The sequence below is a fragment of the Phascolarctos cinereus genome, unplaced genomic scaffold (assembly GCF_003287225.1).
Source record: "Phascolarctos cinereus isolate Bilbo 61053 unplaced genomic scaffold, phaCin_HiC Scaffold_5;HRSCAF=322, whole genome shotgun sequence".
In the NCBI taxonomy this organism is placed as follows: domain Eukaryota; kingdom Metazoa; phylum Chordata; class Mammalia; order Diprotodontia; family Phascolarctidae; genus Phascolarctos; species Phascolarctos cinereus.
Genome location: NW_027555958.1, coordinates 332,476,420 through 332,493,253, shown reverse-complemented (window position 1 = coordinate 332,493,253; position 16,834 = coordinate 332,476,420). Strand labels below are relative to the sequence as shown.

The 16,834-nt window shown below is 38.3% G+C and overlaps 2 long non-coding RNA genes across 2 annotated transcripts in view; one reads left to right on the top strand and one right to left on the bottom strand.

The window, feature by feature from the left end:
- The window catches only part of LOC110217898 (uncharacterized), a 107,985-nt gene that overhangs the window by 15,445 nt on the left and 75,706 nt on the right, over positions 1–16,834 (top strand). The window lies entirely within an intron of this gene.
- LOC110217897 (uncharacterized) overlaps positions 1–16,834 on the bottom strand; it is an 80,666-nt gene that overhangs the window by 4,557 nt on the left and 59,275 nt on the right. The window contains exon 2 of the long non-coding RNA XR_002327168.2: positions 706–775. This is a non-coding gene — a long non-coding RNA (uncharacterized LOC110217897). The remainder of the gene's footprint in view (positions 1–705; positions 776–16,834) is intronic.

Here is a 16,834-nt window from a genome sequence, read left to right as displayed (position 1 = left end):
GGCAGCAGTATAGTGCTTGGAGAGCTGTCCTCAAAGCCAAGGAGACTCTGGGTTCATACTGCCTGAATGACAATGGACAGGTCCCATCTAAGTTCTAAGAGATCCCATCTAGTTCTTGGTTACCATCTCAGTGCTCTAGGCCAGTGATGTCAAACTCAAATAGACCCAGGGGCCACTAAACCACATGAAATGATCTCTTATTGGTACATATTGACTTAGAAAACCACATATTAACATTTATCTATGTTTTATTATATTTTTATTTATTTTGTTAAATATTTCCCAATTAATTTTATTCTGGTTGGACTGCACTGGGGAGAATTATGTGCCACATGAGTCCCAGGACCTCTGGTCTAGGCGCAGTGCCTCTTAAACTGTGGATCACCACCCTATATGGGTGCAAAAAATTTTGGCAACAGTAAAAGGTTTCTGAAGGTATAATGACAAAAAATTAATGCAAAAATCAAATGCATTATGAATCCCAGGTGTTTCTGGCAGCACTTTCCAGTGTTGCATCTCAACTTCACTACAGCCTTGGTTCTGAACACAAAGCATGCACATTTTGTACTGCTAATGTCCTTAGGCCACGCAACCAACTTGAGGGAGGGTTGGGGGGGAAGAGGAGGGGAGTGAGAGTGGAAAAAGTTTAAGAAGGCCTACCCTAGGCAATTCTCTAAGACTATAAATTGCAGAGAAGGTACTGACCTGCATTGGGAAGAGGGTTTCATCCTTCCAGAGTTCCCCATACCAACAGAATCACAGGTTCAGTCCCAATCTGTAACAACAACAACAGCTAACAATTATATAGTGTGTTAAGGTTCACTATCTTATTATCTCTCCAAGGCTGGATGCTCTCATTTTCCCTGACACAAAGGGCCATGGGAGGAATTGGAACACTCTTTGCTCTCCACTGACATTTTCAGACCCTCTATCTTCCACCATTACTCAACAAACACATGTCCCCTTTTGATACTTATTTCATTCTGTCCAAATCCTTCTGGCTGCCATTTATGGTCCTCCAGGTGACTCTTTCTATTCTCCCATAAGTACAGTATCTTCTTTTCCCACTCCAAGCTGTAGCCATTTTGGATACTCTGACCCACTCCCCCAGTTTCGCAATCCTCTTAGCTCCCATGATTTTTATCTCCTTAAACTCTTTCTACATTAGCTACCAAGCCCCCACCCTGGACACACACACATATACACACTCAGCTGAATTTTCTCTAAGTGCCAAAATTCCTAATGGTGACTCTGGTTGAACTTGAATACTCAGAGGGAGCACTTGAATACACTTTCTTAATTCAGGCACATAGAGACAAGTCAGTCAGTAAGTTCCCAAACATTAATGGCTGTGAAGTCACTTTGAGAAGATACAAAAGAAAGAGGAGATAAGCTCACAGTTTTTAAGAAGACCACAATCTACCAAAGAAAGCAGTTTGATGTCATGCCAAGATGGTAAAAGACTGTAAAAAAAGAACAAGTGAAAAGTGAAATGAAGTAAGCAGCAGGATATTAATAAGAAGTATCCACAAGAGGGCTACCAGGATAGTGAAGAGCCTTGAGATCAAACCATATGTGTATCAGTTGGTGGGACTGGAGATGTCTAATCCAGAGAAGAGAGGACCTAGGTGGCCAAGAAATCTATCTTCATATATCTGAAGGACTGCTGTGAACCAGCAAAAATAGGTGTGATGGGTTTGGGCCCAAGATGCATGTATTCTAAGACTTAACTGACTGAGAAACTGGCCTGTCCCTCACTCTTCATCCTTTATTAAGTAATTCAGAAAACACCCTGATTTCAGTGGTCTTGAAACCTACAGGAGTAGGTTTTTTTAGTGTTATGTCAACTCTTTATCTAAACTCGGCATAAGTTTGAGTCCTGAGTAGCTGGGACCTTGAATTAGAGCGTGTATTTTGCTGTGTGACTGAGCCACGTGTCTGTGGAGCTAGAGGTGATAAAGGCCAAATACTTATGTTGGTCTCCATTGGCATCTGCCCACTTCTTAAAACTGCCATTCTTGTGATACTGTGTTGCTCTTTGGAGAATAACTCTCTCTCCTTTTGCCCTACAGCTATCACATGGAGAGAGGGATGAGACTTATTCTATTCAGCCTCAGGCATCAGAACTTATTGCTATGGGAGGAAAATTGTAGAGAGGAAGACTTAATTCTAACATTAGGAAAAAACAGAACAAGACAAAACCCAACAGTTATCTGAAAGTAGAATGGGCTGCCTCAAGAGGCTTCCCTCAGAAGAGCTATTCAAGAGAAGACCATCTGATGGCCATTCCTTGGACTAGAGGGCCTCTAAGATCCCTTCCAATGCTGAAATTCTGTGTGACTCTCGATGGAATATGGAATTATCTAAGATCAGTGCATCTCATGGTATCCTAGGAACCTAAGATGCACTATGAGTGAAATGTGCAAATTTAGAGACATCTCCATTCCAAATGTTCATATGGACTACTTGTGCCCAATCTGTGGGAGATCTTCTGAGCTCATATTGGTATGATCAGCCACAGCTGAACACTCTGTTTCTTGGCCCCCCCCCCACATAATGACATCATTTTGGTCCTCTTCGAGAACAAAGGACAACTATGTGCCTAAAAGGGCTTAAAAATTAATTGTTTAATAGAATAGATATTCTATTCCCTTTTTGCTTATTGTTCTATCAGAAAAAATGTTTCGATCTAAAAAGTGGATTGGATTAATCTATTCATTATCATTGAGGCACTGAATTCAATACTTCTGAAAAGATGGGAAACTAAGAAATTTGATCAGAATTTCAGCTTGGAGTTAAAATAAGCTGATCACAGCTTTGGGTTTTGGAGCACAAATATTGCTTCCCATTTGTGAAAATATGGTATACAAACAGAACTGCAGACTCTTAGAACTAGATAGAACTTCGAAGGTTATCCAGCCTTTCTCTGATGCAAGAATTCCCTCGACAATATCTCTGTCACTTCATCATCCAACTTGTCATTGACTCTATTAGTAAATGCTTCTCTCCTTTAATACACTGCTGTAATACACTACATTATCTTAAATGCAGCTCTGGCACTTAACTTGCACCTTGAACAGGGCACTTAAGCAAGCAAAGGAAGATTTGCATGTAATGGAATGGTTCTCATGAAGTGAGTAAATGAATCCAGGTGAGGGGCTAAGAATAGAATGTATTCACCTGCACCCAGATGCATAAAATGCAAACCTCCGAATTTGGTGTAGGCATATGCACACACACACACACACACACACACACACACACACACACATGAACACACACACAAATATTAGTGTGATTCAACCAAGTGTGGTTTTATTTTCCTAAGAGATGGCACAGCAAAAGCAGGAGGGCCCAATTAACAAATCTGGTCCAGAGAATCAAACTCTCACGGTACCCTATGAACCTAAGATGCACCATCAGTGAAATGTGAAAATCAAGGGTCAAAGAACCACAGAATATAAGAGTTGGGAGGAAACTCAAGAGTCACCTAGCCCACCTCGTACCTGAACATGAATCCCCTCAATGTCCCTAACAGATGGTGATATAGCCTCCGCAGGAAAATCTCCAGTGATGGAGAGCTCATTACCCCCAAAGCTGCCCATTATACCTCTGCACAGCTCTAATTGCTAAGGAACTTCCACCTCACATGGACTCAAAACCTTCCTCTCTTCAACTTCTACCCACTGACCCTAAGTCTTCCAAATGGCATCAACATATACGATTGGTTTCCAAGTCTTGCTGCTTCGCCTTCCATGACATCTCTCACATCTGATCCCCTTCTTTTTATTTCTACAGCTGCTGCCTTAGTTCAGGGTCTTATTCACTCTTACCTAGATTTTCTCAGTCATCTTTTCATTGATCTTCCTGCCTCAAGTCTCTCCACATTTTAGTCCATCCTCTACAGTGCTCTCCAAGTGATTTTCCTTAAGAGCAGATTTTACCACATGACTCAACCAACTTCATTAGCTCAGTATTGCCTCCAAGATAAAATACAAACTCCTCTGTTTGGCTTTTCAAACCCCTCACAACTTGGCCCTAACCAATCTCTGTAGCCTCATTTGACATTAACCCTATGTCTGCATCCTGCATGACATTGTCTTATTTCTTCCTGCCTTTGTTCAGCTGTCCCTGGTTCATGGAAAGCCCTCTGGCCTCATCTCTGCCCCACAGAATCCCTCTCTTCCTTAAAATGCAGATCAGGAACCCCCTTCTACAGGAAGCCTTTCCTGATCCCCCCAACTGCTTGTGCTCTTCCTCCCAAAATACTTTGTACTTAACTACTTTGTATATATTCTCTTTATGTTTATTCTATATACACAAACACATATATATGTATACACACATATATTTACATACATATCTTATGGATATAGACAAAATGTGTATGTGTGTATGTGTACGTGTGTATGTATATATGTGTGTGTGTGTATTTAACTTCTTGAGGACAGGGATTATTTCCTTTACTTGTACCCCCAATACCTAGCACATATAGTGTTGTTTTCAATTGTGTCCAACTCTTTATGACCCCATTTGGGGTTTTCTTGGCAAAGATACTGGAGTGGTTTGCCATTTCCTTCTCCAGCTCATTTTATAGATGAGGAAACTGAGGCAAACAAGGTTAAGTGAGTTGCCTAGAGTCACACAATTAGTAAGTGTCTAAGGCCAGATTTGAACTCAGGAAGATGAGTCTAGCTGTGCTGTCTAGCTGGCCATCTGACACATAGTAGCTGATTAATACATATTATTGATTGATTTATTAGGAGAGGAGAGGAGAAAAGAGGAGAGATGAGGAGAGGGGAGGGAAAAGGAGGTGAGAGAATAGTGAGGGAAGGGAAGGGAGAGGAAGGGAAAAGAATAGCAAGGAAGAGGAAGGGGAAGAAGAAATAGTATGAGGGAGGAGGAGAGAAAAAGACATCTCATGGTCCTTTTTCAACAATGAGGGACAACACTTATTCCTATCCAGCCAAATTCTTCATGGATTTGAAGAAGTTGACTTTAATTAACTCTAGGATATCATTAAAATGATTTTTTTTCTTTGCCAAAAGATGTTAAATTTCTTCTTTATTATTCACGCATTGCCCAGAAGCTCCTGGCTTCCTAGGATTCATGATACAAATTTAAAATCTCTTTGCAATAACTTCCTATTGCTACATTTTTTTTGCAGTCAGGCACATGAACAAATTTCCCTTTCATCATCCTAGGGTGAGCACTCCCAGCACACAGGAAGAGAGGTAGGCAGTTACAGACATGGACACCCTTCACATTAGATTTTCTAGGACAGTCCCATTTTCATGAAAAGAAAGAATACTAGTGCAGAATTTTGCAAAAGAACTATTATCACACTAAGGGTACCAGTTTTTGGTTCAGAGAGTGTCCCCTCCCCTCACCCAACTATGAGGTTGTTCCTATAGAGAGACAGGGAAAGAAGGATGCCTTTCTAGCTGGGTATATTCAGGGCTGCAGCATCTGGGCCACCTTCCTGTTTTTCTTCTTTTGATGTCTTTTTATATGTCTAATAAATCTGGGCCATAGGGGAGAAAAGGGTTTTTACTGCATTCTGCTTTTTAGGGAGGGAAGAGGATGATATATATCTGATCACAGGGAATAGACCAGTTTTCTAAATCTCTTATTTTCCCACTTCCGTAGGACCAGGAAAGAGTACTTCACACAAAGGGTCAGTGTTTTCACCTGGTATTTCTTGCCCTGTCTACCAAAGTTCCTTAAACTTCTTGCTCCCTGTGTGTGATTTAGTCGCCTCCCTCAAGGAAGTCCACAGGCTGTCCATAACCTAACTATACCCCTTTCCAGTTCTAGCACTTACCTTCCCTCAACAGTTTGGCAGACTAATGACCAGACCACAAGACTGTTTCTGGAGACTGGAGACTGATGTTTTTCCCTCCCTGTTTTCCCTCTGACTACAGGGCACTGGGGGATTTCCCAGTTGTCTACTTGGACTATCTAATTCTACATTAATTAATAATAAATATAATATAATAAATTAATCCCATTTAAAAATGATGCAGCTCTATTTACAGCAACAATTTTTGTAGTAGGCAAAAACTGGAAACAAAGTAAATGATCATCAATGGGGGGATGACTAAATAAATTATGGTACATGAATATAATAGAATATTTCTGTACTATAAAACAATATTTATGAAGAATGCAGAGAAGTATGGGAAGACTTACATGAACTAATAGAGAGTAAGCAGAATCAGGAAAATAATAGATGTAATGCTATAAAAAATGTAAATGGAGGTTAAAATGAAACTGAATACTACGTAATTATAATAACTAAACTTGGCTCCAAAGAAGAAATGAGAAAATATATCTCCCTCCTTTCTTTACAGAGGTGAAAACTATGGATATGGAACATTACATATGCATTGTCAGTCTGGGTTGATAGGTTGGTTATTTTTGCTGAAATAACTTTTTTATTCTTTGTTACAAAGTATAGCTCTTTAGATGGGGCTAAAAGAAAAATACATTTGCAAACAAAGATGATAGAAAAATGAAAAATAGCAACAAAATATTTTTAAAATGTAAGATAGCCCAAAAATATCCATTGCTTCCAGAAAGACTTAAATAAATTTGGGAGTGACAAATCAATAATTCAATATAAGTACTTAGTAAATATCTTCTGAATGCTGAGTACTGTACTATATATATATATATATATATATATATATATATATATATATATATATATATATACAATGAAGGATCCCAAAGATGGACAGTCCCTGCATCCTATGTACCTCACAGTTTTCTTGGAGAGTCAAGACCTATTAAAGCAAGCCAGTACAGAACTACCTGTTAGAGTGAGAGGTATAGACAATAAATGCTATAGGGATTTGGAGGGAGAGTCCTAGACTCATCACATATAGGCTTCATGAAATAGATAGGATTTGAACTGGATTTAAAGGATAGAAAGGATTCTGTTAAGAGGAAATAAGATACTTTAGAGAAAGCATCTTTCACCTGCCACAGTTACAGCGATGGAATAGAAAGACGATTTGGTCTTAAAAGCAGGAGACATGGGCTCAATAGTAGCTCTGCTTTTTACTAGTTGAGTGACATTTCTGGGTCTGAATTTCCTTAGCCAATTAATAAAGAAGTGGGATCCTGACTCAGGATAAGAAACTCAGACTGAGTCTCAGTCAGATTCAGATAAGAAAGCTCACTAGGTGGTAAATAAAAGAGCTTAGATTTGAATGCAGTCCTTTCCACTTTAAAAAAAAAGGTTTTATTGTTATTTTCTGTTTCTTATATCACCATTTCGTTGTTGTACACTCATTCAGTCATCTCCGACTCTTTGGAGTTTTCTTGGCAAAGATACTGGAGTGGTTTGCCATTTCTTTCTCCAGTGGATTCAGGCAAACAGAAGTTAAGTGACTTACCCAGGGTCACACAGCTAGTGAATGTTTGAGGCCAGATTTGAACTCAGATCTTTTTGAGTCCAGGCCCAATGCTCCATTCACTGAGCCATTTAGCTGCCTCTTTTCTTTTCTTTTCTTTTCTTTTCTTTTCTTTTCTTTTCTTTTCTTTTCTTTTCTTTTCTTTTCTTTTCTTTTTTTTTTTTAACTTTCCAGGCATTCCTTTTATTCTTTGGCCTCCTTTGGCATCTGGCCTACAGGTGTCCAATAGTTTCTGTGTAGCTTTGGGTTGTTACCTAAGCTCTCTGGTCTTCAGTTCCCTCCTCCATAAAGTGAGGGGGTTGGGGCAGATGTCCTCTAAGCTCCGTTTCAATCTTATAGTTGGGATGACTATGACTATGTGAACTAAGGTCCATTCCAGCCCTAACATTTTAGAATAGAAGAAAACCATATTTTTCTTAAAAAAAAATTCTCAATGTCAATATCAATGACGGCCTGATGCGCCAGATGGAATAGAGCCCTGGGCTCAAAGTCAGAAAGACTATTAGATTTCAGCCTCAGACACTTGCTAGCTGTATGACCCTGGCAAATCACTCAACCTCTCAATGGCAGCTTCCTCATATGGAAAACAGGGATCATCACACCTCCACAGAGTTGTTGTAAAGATCAGTCAATGAGCAGGCAATTTACAGATTGCCAACTATGTGCCAGGATCAAATGAAATTACACATGCAAGGCACCTGATCAACCTAAAGCAGACACTAAGGCGAGGAGAAGTTGTGATTTGTTTTGTGTTCTTTCAGAGACGGTATTCTCCAAGCAGCAGACTATGAGATGAACTCATGTCCTCTCTTTCTTCTTGGGCTCTCCACGGACCTATCTGGCATGCCTCTATTATTCGTGGTGGTGCATAGGAGAGAAGGAAGGGTGAACATTGGAAATTGAGTCTGGAGCAATGTTCATCCGGTATTTTTCAGCATCACTCAACTGATTAGCCCCCCTGTGAAAATTAAGGGGAGAAAGAGAAAAGAAACATACCTTTAGTAAAGTGCCTACTATATGCCAAGCACTTTATGAATTTGATCTCCTTGTGATCCTTAGAATGATCCCATGAGATAGGTGCTATTATTATCCACATTTTACAGATGAGGAAACAGACACAGAGGCTAAGTGACTTGTCCAGGATTACAGCTAGTAAGTGCCTCAGACCAGATTTCAAAGTTAAACATTAGAGAAAGGAACTAAAGGCCAGCTAGCAATATTTTATAATTGTTTTGGTTTGAAAGAATGAGGATAAACTTATATTGCCTGGAGAAGATAAGAACATTGCACAAGCACATTTTTTTGGTGGGGTATACAGACCACAGGAGTGGGGTGGGGACCGAGGGTAGGGTGAATTCTATTATCTGCTTAAACTATCTAAATCTACATAGAGAATACAGTTCATAGTAGCTGTCCAAAGTAGCTCATCAAATCCTGGGACTACCAAGCCCATCAATGACTGCCTGTAGTGTTAGGAAAAGCCCTATGGCTAAAGTGCATAGTTTTTGGTTTATGAGAAGCATTTATCATACAAGCATATGATGAAACCTTGCAAATATATAACCATTCAGCCATCTGGGGTGGATAGTAATAATGATATAATTTATTAAATTTAGTTCCTAGGGAGAAAGCAGGATTGTGTGTGTGTGTGTGTGTGGTGTGTGTGTGTGTGTGTGTGTATGTGAGAGATATATAGAGAGAGAAAAATAGAGAGAGAAGGAGAGAGAAAGAGAGAGAAAGGGCAGGAGAGAGAGAGAGAGAGAGAGAGAGAGAGAGAGAGAGAGAGAGAGAGAGAGAGAGAGAGAGAGAGCTGGTCTGTTTTGGGGAAACTTATTTGCCAGGCTATGAGATACAGGGCGCATTATGATATAACCATAATAAAAGCCAAAAATATACGACTAGTATAATTGGAAGGAAAATTGTTTTGAGCAGTTTTAGAGAAGTGAACAGGGAAGGGAGGTATTCTAAGTGACTTCTTTGTGGGTCTGGACAATGTGATTTCCATCAACCAAATATAATTCCATGTAGCAATGAGAAAAATCTGGAACAAGTAAATCAAAGATCAATAGAGGCCATAGTGTGCCATTCCTCATTAGTATTCTGGAAGCCATGGGGGCAGAGATGATATCAAGCACTGGCCCCTTTCTCCACTACCGATAAATACTGTCAACAGTGAACCATTCAGCCCTGGAGAAGGCTTGGGTGGCAAAAAGGTCCAGCATTTGCAAAGCAAGGTCTTGGTCGTAAACATTAACCTCTTTCAGAAAAACTTGATTTATAGCAATACTGTACCCAGAAGACATTTTTTTCTCCCAGTAATGCCAATTAACTGAACTGTGCCTTGTTGCCCAGAGAATATGATATCCGCTAATTACTATAAAATCAAAGTACAAGCACCCATTACCACTTCACAAGCCAATGTAGTAGAAATGGCCCCTCAACTTGGAGTCAGGGTCTGAGTTCAAATCCCAATGCTGCTATTTAGTGCCTGTGACCTTGGGCAAGATATTTCACCTTGTGAAGCCTTAGTCTTCTCATCTTTGAAATTAAAGGGTTAAGCTAGGTGACCCCTGATCATCCTTTCACCTTTAAATCTATAATTCTATGATCTTTCATCTAAGCACCTTGATATGTCATCATAATAAGGTTCATAGTAGGAGATGTTGTAAGCAAAGGTTAGTCCTCTCATTTTACAACTCGGAATATTGAGACCCAGAAAGGTTTAGTATCTCACAGAATCAAAGTTTACATCTAGGGATAAATAATAGTCTTCAGGTTGTCTTTCCTATTTCACTAGACATCACTGTCTCTTCCAAGGTGTAATCCATGTTTCAGAGCATCAGATTGTAGGTTTGCATGGATTAGGTTCAATTTTGTAAGTGGCTCTCAAATCATGTCTCTTTTACTTGCTTTTCCCTGCTCCCAGAGTTAGCTTATGTCTACTTCTCTACAGATATGAGTAAAAGTATTCCTAGTTTCTATATAAGCCCTCAGCATATTAATGTATATTGGTAACAGGACAGCTCTTATATCACCCTACAGAAAGAATAAAGAAAACACAAAGGACTCATAATAACTCATAAACATTTGATACAATTCGCCTCCCTCTCCACTGTATCTAGTCATCACCCACTAACTATACACCTTTTGATATATACTACTATCCCAAATGCTTAGACTTTCCTCAGAAAGAAAACAAACTTGGTATTAGAAGACAGCTAAGCCCCTTCCTGTCAGACCTACACCATCCAAATAATTCAACATAGTAGCAGAGGTTAAAATCTAAGTTGTTTCTGTTTTTGTTTTAACTTTTCCAAATTAGTGATTCAATCCTTCTCTGTTTCTCTAGCTCCAGCATCATTTGGGAATTCTCTTCTCTCTAAGAAACTCATGCAGCCTAACTTCTTTTTTCCTATCTCTTAAAGGCTGGGGTTTCAGAAACTCAGCATTCTTCCAGCAGACTGGAATTCAGGAATACCCATCCTCTGTCCTGGGGGGTTGCCCTCTCCTGGGGTGATGTGGATGGGTGCATCTGCACTAGCTACATGCCTCTGTTATCCTCTCTCCTTGAGTGCATGTGGGCATTCAAGGCTTACGAATTAGATTTCTAGGCACTCTTGTTACTTTACCACTGCCTCTGGCTGCTGCCATCTCCTGATCTGACAGTTTTCATATTCTCAAGGAAAATTTAAAGAGTAAAATTTTAACATGATAAGAAGACAAAGCTGGAAGAAATCTGTCTCATTTGGATTTTTGGATTATTTAGTGTATAAGATATTGATTTTATAAATATAAAGAGACCACAAAAAATGTAAAGTTAAACACAAAGATGGCTATATGTCAGTAGTGAATAATATGAGCAAATAAATAATAAATGTGAGAGACATCGTTATATAAAGGATCACAGAATCAGATTTAGAGCTGGGACCTTAGAGGTCATCTAGTCTAAATTCGTCATTTTACAGATAAGGAAGCCAAGGCCTAGAGAGGTCAAGTGACTTATCCAAAGTCATTCAGCTAATAAGTGGCAGAACCTTGTCCCCTTTCTTTAAATCCAGCATACTTTGCACTGTACCTCCCTCTCCCCAGCCCTCCTTAAAGCAAACACAGGGGCTAGAAGCTGGTTTCACAATGTGAATTACAGTTTCTTAAAGCTGAAAGATACCTAAGAGATCATGTAGCCCAATTCTCTCATTTTCCAGATGAGAAAACTGAGTTTTAGACTAAGTAATGATTTATACAAGGTTATACAGTTGCATGAGAATCAGAACCAAGACCCAGGACTCTCAAATACCCAGCCACCTTTCCCCTATAGTACTACTCTTTTCCCTTGAAATACCTGTGAGATTCACCCTTGCTTCTTAAGTCCCATTGCCACCATGACAGTCTAGGCCATTCTCAGATCACACTTAACAATGGTGTAACAACCTCTTGATTGACCTCCATGTCTCTGGTCTTTCTTCATTGGATCCATCCTACACAGGGCTGTCCACTCTGCTGACCATTCTGTGAGTGTTCAACTTACATCATACCATTCCCCTACTCAAGAACATATAAACTTTCAAGGCTCTCCAATGTCTTGATCCATTTCATCTATTCAACCTTATTTCCTTGTCCTTCTGTGCAAGAAGGAAAGCCTATTCACTGGCTTTCATGCATACCATCTCTGCCTCTGCTCTTCACCAACCTGAATGTCCTCTTCTCTTTCCCTCCCCTTATCTAAAGGCTACATCTTTCCAGACTCACTCCAAGTTTCATTTACAAGGGTGGGGGTCAATTGATCAAGTCAATCAAATTATCCCACCCCTCCTAAAGTAAGTGATAAATTGTTTTGCTCTCATACCTTAACCAGGTGCAAACAGATCTCTATTGAATTAAACCAACCAAAGGCATTCTAATAAAGTGTAAAAATAACTTGATCCATATGGCTGTCTCTGACGAGCCAGTGGATAAACTAGAAGTGATAGGAAGTGCTCAGATTGCCTGAAGGAATTTGATAACACTCTGAAGGGCCAGGCTTACATAAAACCAGGGAGCTACATTTCTCTAATTTCTTTAAGATGTGACCTTTTAAATCCAGGTCAAGTATCCAGTTGGAACTTATCTTGGTATAAGGTGTGAGGTGTTGGCCTAAATCAAATTTTTTCTGTATTGCTGTACAATTTCCTCAGCAGTTTTCGACAAATAGTGAATCCTTATTCCAGTAACTGGGGTTTTTGTGTTTATAGAATAGTAGGTTCATTTGTTTCTGTATGTTATATACCTTATCTCGACTGATTGATCTCTTTACTTGTTTAATAGGTACCAAATTGTTTGGAAATGTTTGTTTTTTACTGTAGTTTGAGATCTGGCACTTCTGGGTCCTTTTCATTCCCACTTATTTTAATTATTTCCCTTGAGATTTTTGGCCTTCTTCTCCCCCTCTATATGAATTTTCTTTTTATTTTTCTAGTTCTATAAAGTAAGACTTTCAGAATTTAATTGCTATGGCATTGAATAAATAAATTGATTTTAAGAAGTATTGCAATTTTTATTATATTGATTCACCCAATCCATGAACAATTAATATTTTTCATTATTTTGGTCTGTATTTCTATAAATAGTGGTTTGTAGCTGTATTTATATAGTTCTTGTGTGTTTCTTGAAAGGTAGACTCCCCAGTATTTTATGGATTCTGTAGTAATTTTAAATGGAATTTCTCTATCTCTTCCTGCTGAGTTTTATTGGTATTATATAAAAAGGCTGATGATTTATATGGATTTATTTTATATCCTGCAAGTCTGCTGAAGTTATTGTTTCAATTAACTTTTTGGCTGACTCGCTACAATTTTTCAAAGTATGTCTTCATAATATCTGGGGGGAAAGAGATAATTGTTTCTTCTTTACCTATGCTCATTCCCTTAATTCCTTTTTCCTATCTTATTGCTATAGCCATTTCTAATATTATTTCTAGCATTAAGTCAACTAGATGTGGTGATGATGGGCATCTTTGTTTCACCCCTGATTTTATGTAAAAAGATTCTGATTTATCTCCATTGCATATAATGGGAGTTCTTTGTTCAAGATAGATTGTTGTTGTTCAGTCATTTCCGACTCTTCATGACCTCATTTGGGGTTTTCTTGGCAGAGATACTGGAGTGGTTCACCATTTCCTTCTCCAGCTCATTTGGCAGAAGAAACTGATGCAAACAGAGTCAGGTGACTTGCCTAGGGCCATACAGCTAATAAGTATATGAGACCAGATTAGAACTCAAGAAGATGAGTCTTCCTGACTCTGAGCCTTGCACTTTTTCCACTGTGCCACCTAGCTGCCCCTCTGGCCAGATACTATTGACCATTTTAAGGAAAAGTATATTTAGTCCTATGTTTTTGAGTATTTTAAACACAAATGGGTATCGTATTTTGTCAAAAGCTTTTTTCTGTACCTATTGACATAATTATGATTTTTGATTTTTTTTCTGTTAATATCATTGAGTTTATAGTTTTCCTAGTATTAAATAACCTTCATTCCTAGTATAAATCCAACCTAATCATAGTGTATAATCTTTGTTGTATGTTGTTTTAGCCTCTTTGCTAATATTTTATTTAAGGTTTTTTTGTGGTTTCTTTTTTGTTTGTTTTTTGCATTGCTTTATAGTTTTCTTTTTCTGTTTTGACTCTTCCTTGATTTATATATCAGGACCTTTCTTATCCATGTAATAGAAGGAATTTGGTAGGATTTTTACTTTTAATATTTTTCCAAATGTTTTATGTAATATTAGAATTAGTTGTTCTTTAAAGGTTTGATAGAATTTGTTTGTGAATCCCTCTGGTCCTAGAGTTTTTCTCTCCTTTGGAAGTTCATTTATGGCTTATTCAATTTCTTCCTCTGAAACTGGGTTGTTTAACTTTTCCATTTCTTATTCTATTGAGTTAGATATTTTATTTCATTTAAATTTTTGGTTTTGTTGGCATGTAGTGGGACAAAAATAATTTCTAATAGTAGCCTTTTTATTTGTTGTGAATTCTTCATTTTTAATATTGGTAATTTGGTTTTCTTCTTTCTTCTTTTTAATCAAATTAGCTAATGGTATGCCTTTATTATTTTTTAAAATAATTCCAAGTTTTATTTGTTAATTCAACGGGTCTTTTTCTGTTTGTTTTTTACTTTGTTAATCTCTTTGGTTTTCGGGATTTCTATTTTATTATTTAATTTGGATTTTAAATTTTGCTAATGTTTTAGTATTTTTAATTGCATTCACAATTCATGAAGTTTTCATCAATGCATCAATCTTTTGTTGACCAAATGAGATAGTATATATAAAGTACTTTGCATATCTTAAAGCTACATAAGAATGTGAATTATCATTAATATCTCTTCCTTTTCTGAACTACCATTCTACATAAAGTCAGTACCACTGAGTTCAATCATTAATTGTTCTCTAATTGTTCCATGTATGCATCACGATGGTGAATGAAGAGGCTATGTAATATTATAGAAAGAGTTCTGAGGTTGGAATCCTGGATTTAAACCTTATACAGGTGGTACAATGGATAGAGTTGTTGTTGTTCAGTTGTGTCCGACTCTTTGTGACCCCATTTGGGGTTTTCTTGGTTTGTTGTGTCCTTCTCCAACTCATCTTATAGATAAGGAAACTGAAGCAATCAGGGTTAAGTAACTTGACCAGGGTCACACGGTTAGTATCGAGGCCAGGTTTGAACTCAGGAAGAGTCTTCCTGACTCCACAACTAGCACTCTGTCCTCTGCACCACTTCTGAACTTGAATTCAGGAAGACATGAGTTCATATCCTACCTCAGACACTTATTAGCTGTGTGACAAGCCTGAACAAGTCATCTAACCTCGGTAAGCCTCAGTTTCCTCATCTTTAAGATAGGAATAATATTAGCACCTACCTGCCAGGGTTGTTGTGAGGATCAAAGGAGATAACGCCAGTAAAGTGTTTTGCAAACCTTAAAGCACTGTGTAAATGCTAGTGATGATAAGCATGAACATGACCTACCTACCCTTTATCAGCTGTGTAATCTTGGGCAATTTACTTAATTTCTTTAGGCCCTAGCTTTCTCATCTGCAAAATGAAGGGCTAAGATCCCTTTCAGCTCTAACATTCTATGAGTCTATAGGTTTCAGTATCTTTCAGGGATTGGTAAGCATAGATTTCTTTTTAAAGTTTTTGCTGATATGTTGGTGTTTGTATATCACCTTCATCTCCCAATATGTCCTCCCCACCTAGAGAGCCATCCTTCTTTTTTTTTTTAAACAAAGAACAAAAAGAGAAAGGGGGAAAAACACTTAACCAAATTAACTAACATATCAACCACTTCTGGTAGCATATATGGTATTCCACATCTGTAGCTCCTCAATAGAGACTTCATCAGCCTGAAACGGGCTTCAGAAAGCACGTCAAGCTTTTTTTATTATTACCTACCACTCATCAGATGTGTAACCTTGAGTAATATCTAGTCTAGTGTATTTCTTATCTGTAAAATGAAGGGCTAAAATCCCTTTCAACTAAAAAATGTTATGTGTCTATAGGTTTCAAACACTGGCAGATAGTTGAGGAGGCCCACTGTTGGCTTCCCATCATGGGGATGACTAGTCAAAATTGTATGAACTTGTAAAAAACTTCTCATAAAACCAGAACCTTCAAATTTGACTTTAGTTGACTATTTTCGGGGTTCCCATTTCTCTTCATTTCTAAACAGCATTAAAAATGGAATTTGAAAGGAGTTCTGAAACCTCTATGTCTATCCAATATTTTGTTGTTGTTGTTCAATGTGTCTGACTTTTCATGACCCCATGAACCATGGCACCCCAGGCACTTCTGTTCTTTCTTATCTCCCAGAGTCTGTCCAAGCTCATGTTCCTTGCTTCCATGACACTATTTATCCATCTCATCCTCTGCCATCCCCTTGTTTGGATTGTGAGCTCTTAGAGGGCACAGATCACGCATATTTTGCTCACTTGGAGTAGCCTTCAGGACAGTGATATGTGCAGAGGCACACATGCTTTTGGATGAGTCTGAATGACAATATATATGAAATGGGGTATTCCTGTGTCTTTGTTTAAGGGTTACAAAGAACTGGTTCAAGCCATTGGCTAGCCATTTCAAAGCAAATTTTACGGTTTCTATATTCCAGAGGATATCCTAACCTAGGCCTTTAAAAAAAGATCTTTAACACAATTGAGGCTTAATTGATATCCAATAGGCAACATGCCTCTGATTCCCTCCTATTTAATTATAGCCCTCAAACTTGGTTATTTGCCATTATTTATATAACCCAGCCCTCCTCTGCTACCATTCATCCTCAGCTGCTCTTCTTTGGTCACAAAGGACTAGATTTTACTAATGAAGTTTTCATGGTCTGATGGTTCAGAGAATTGTCAAGCTGTTTGCAGCAGCAATACTAGAAG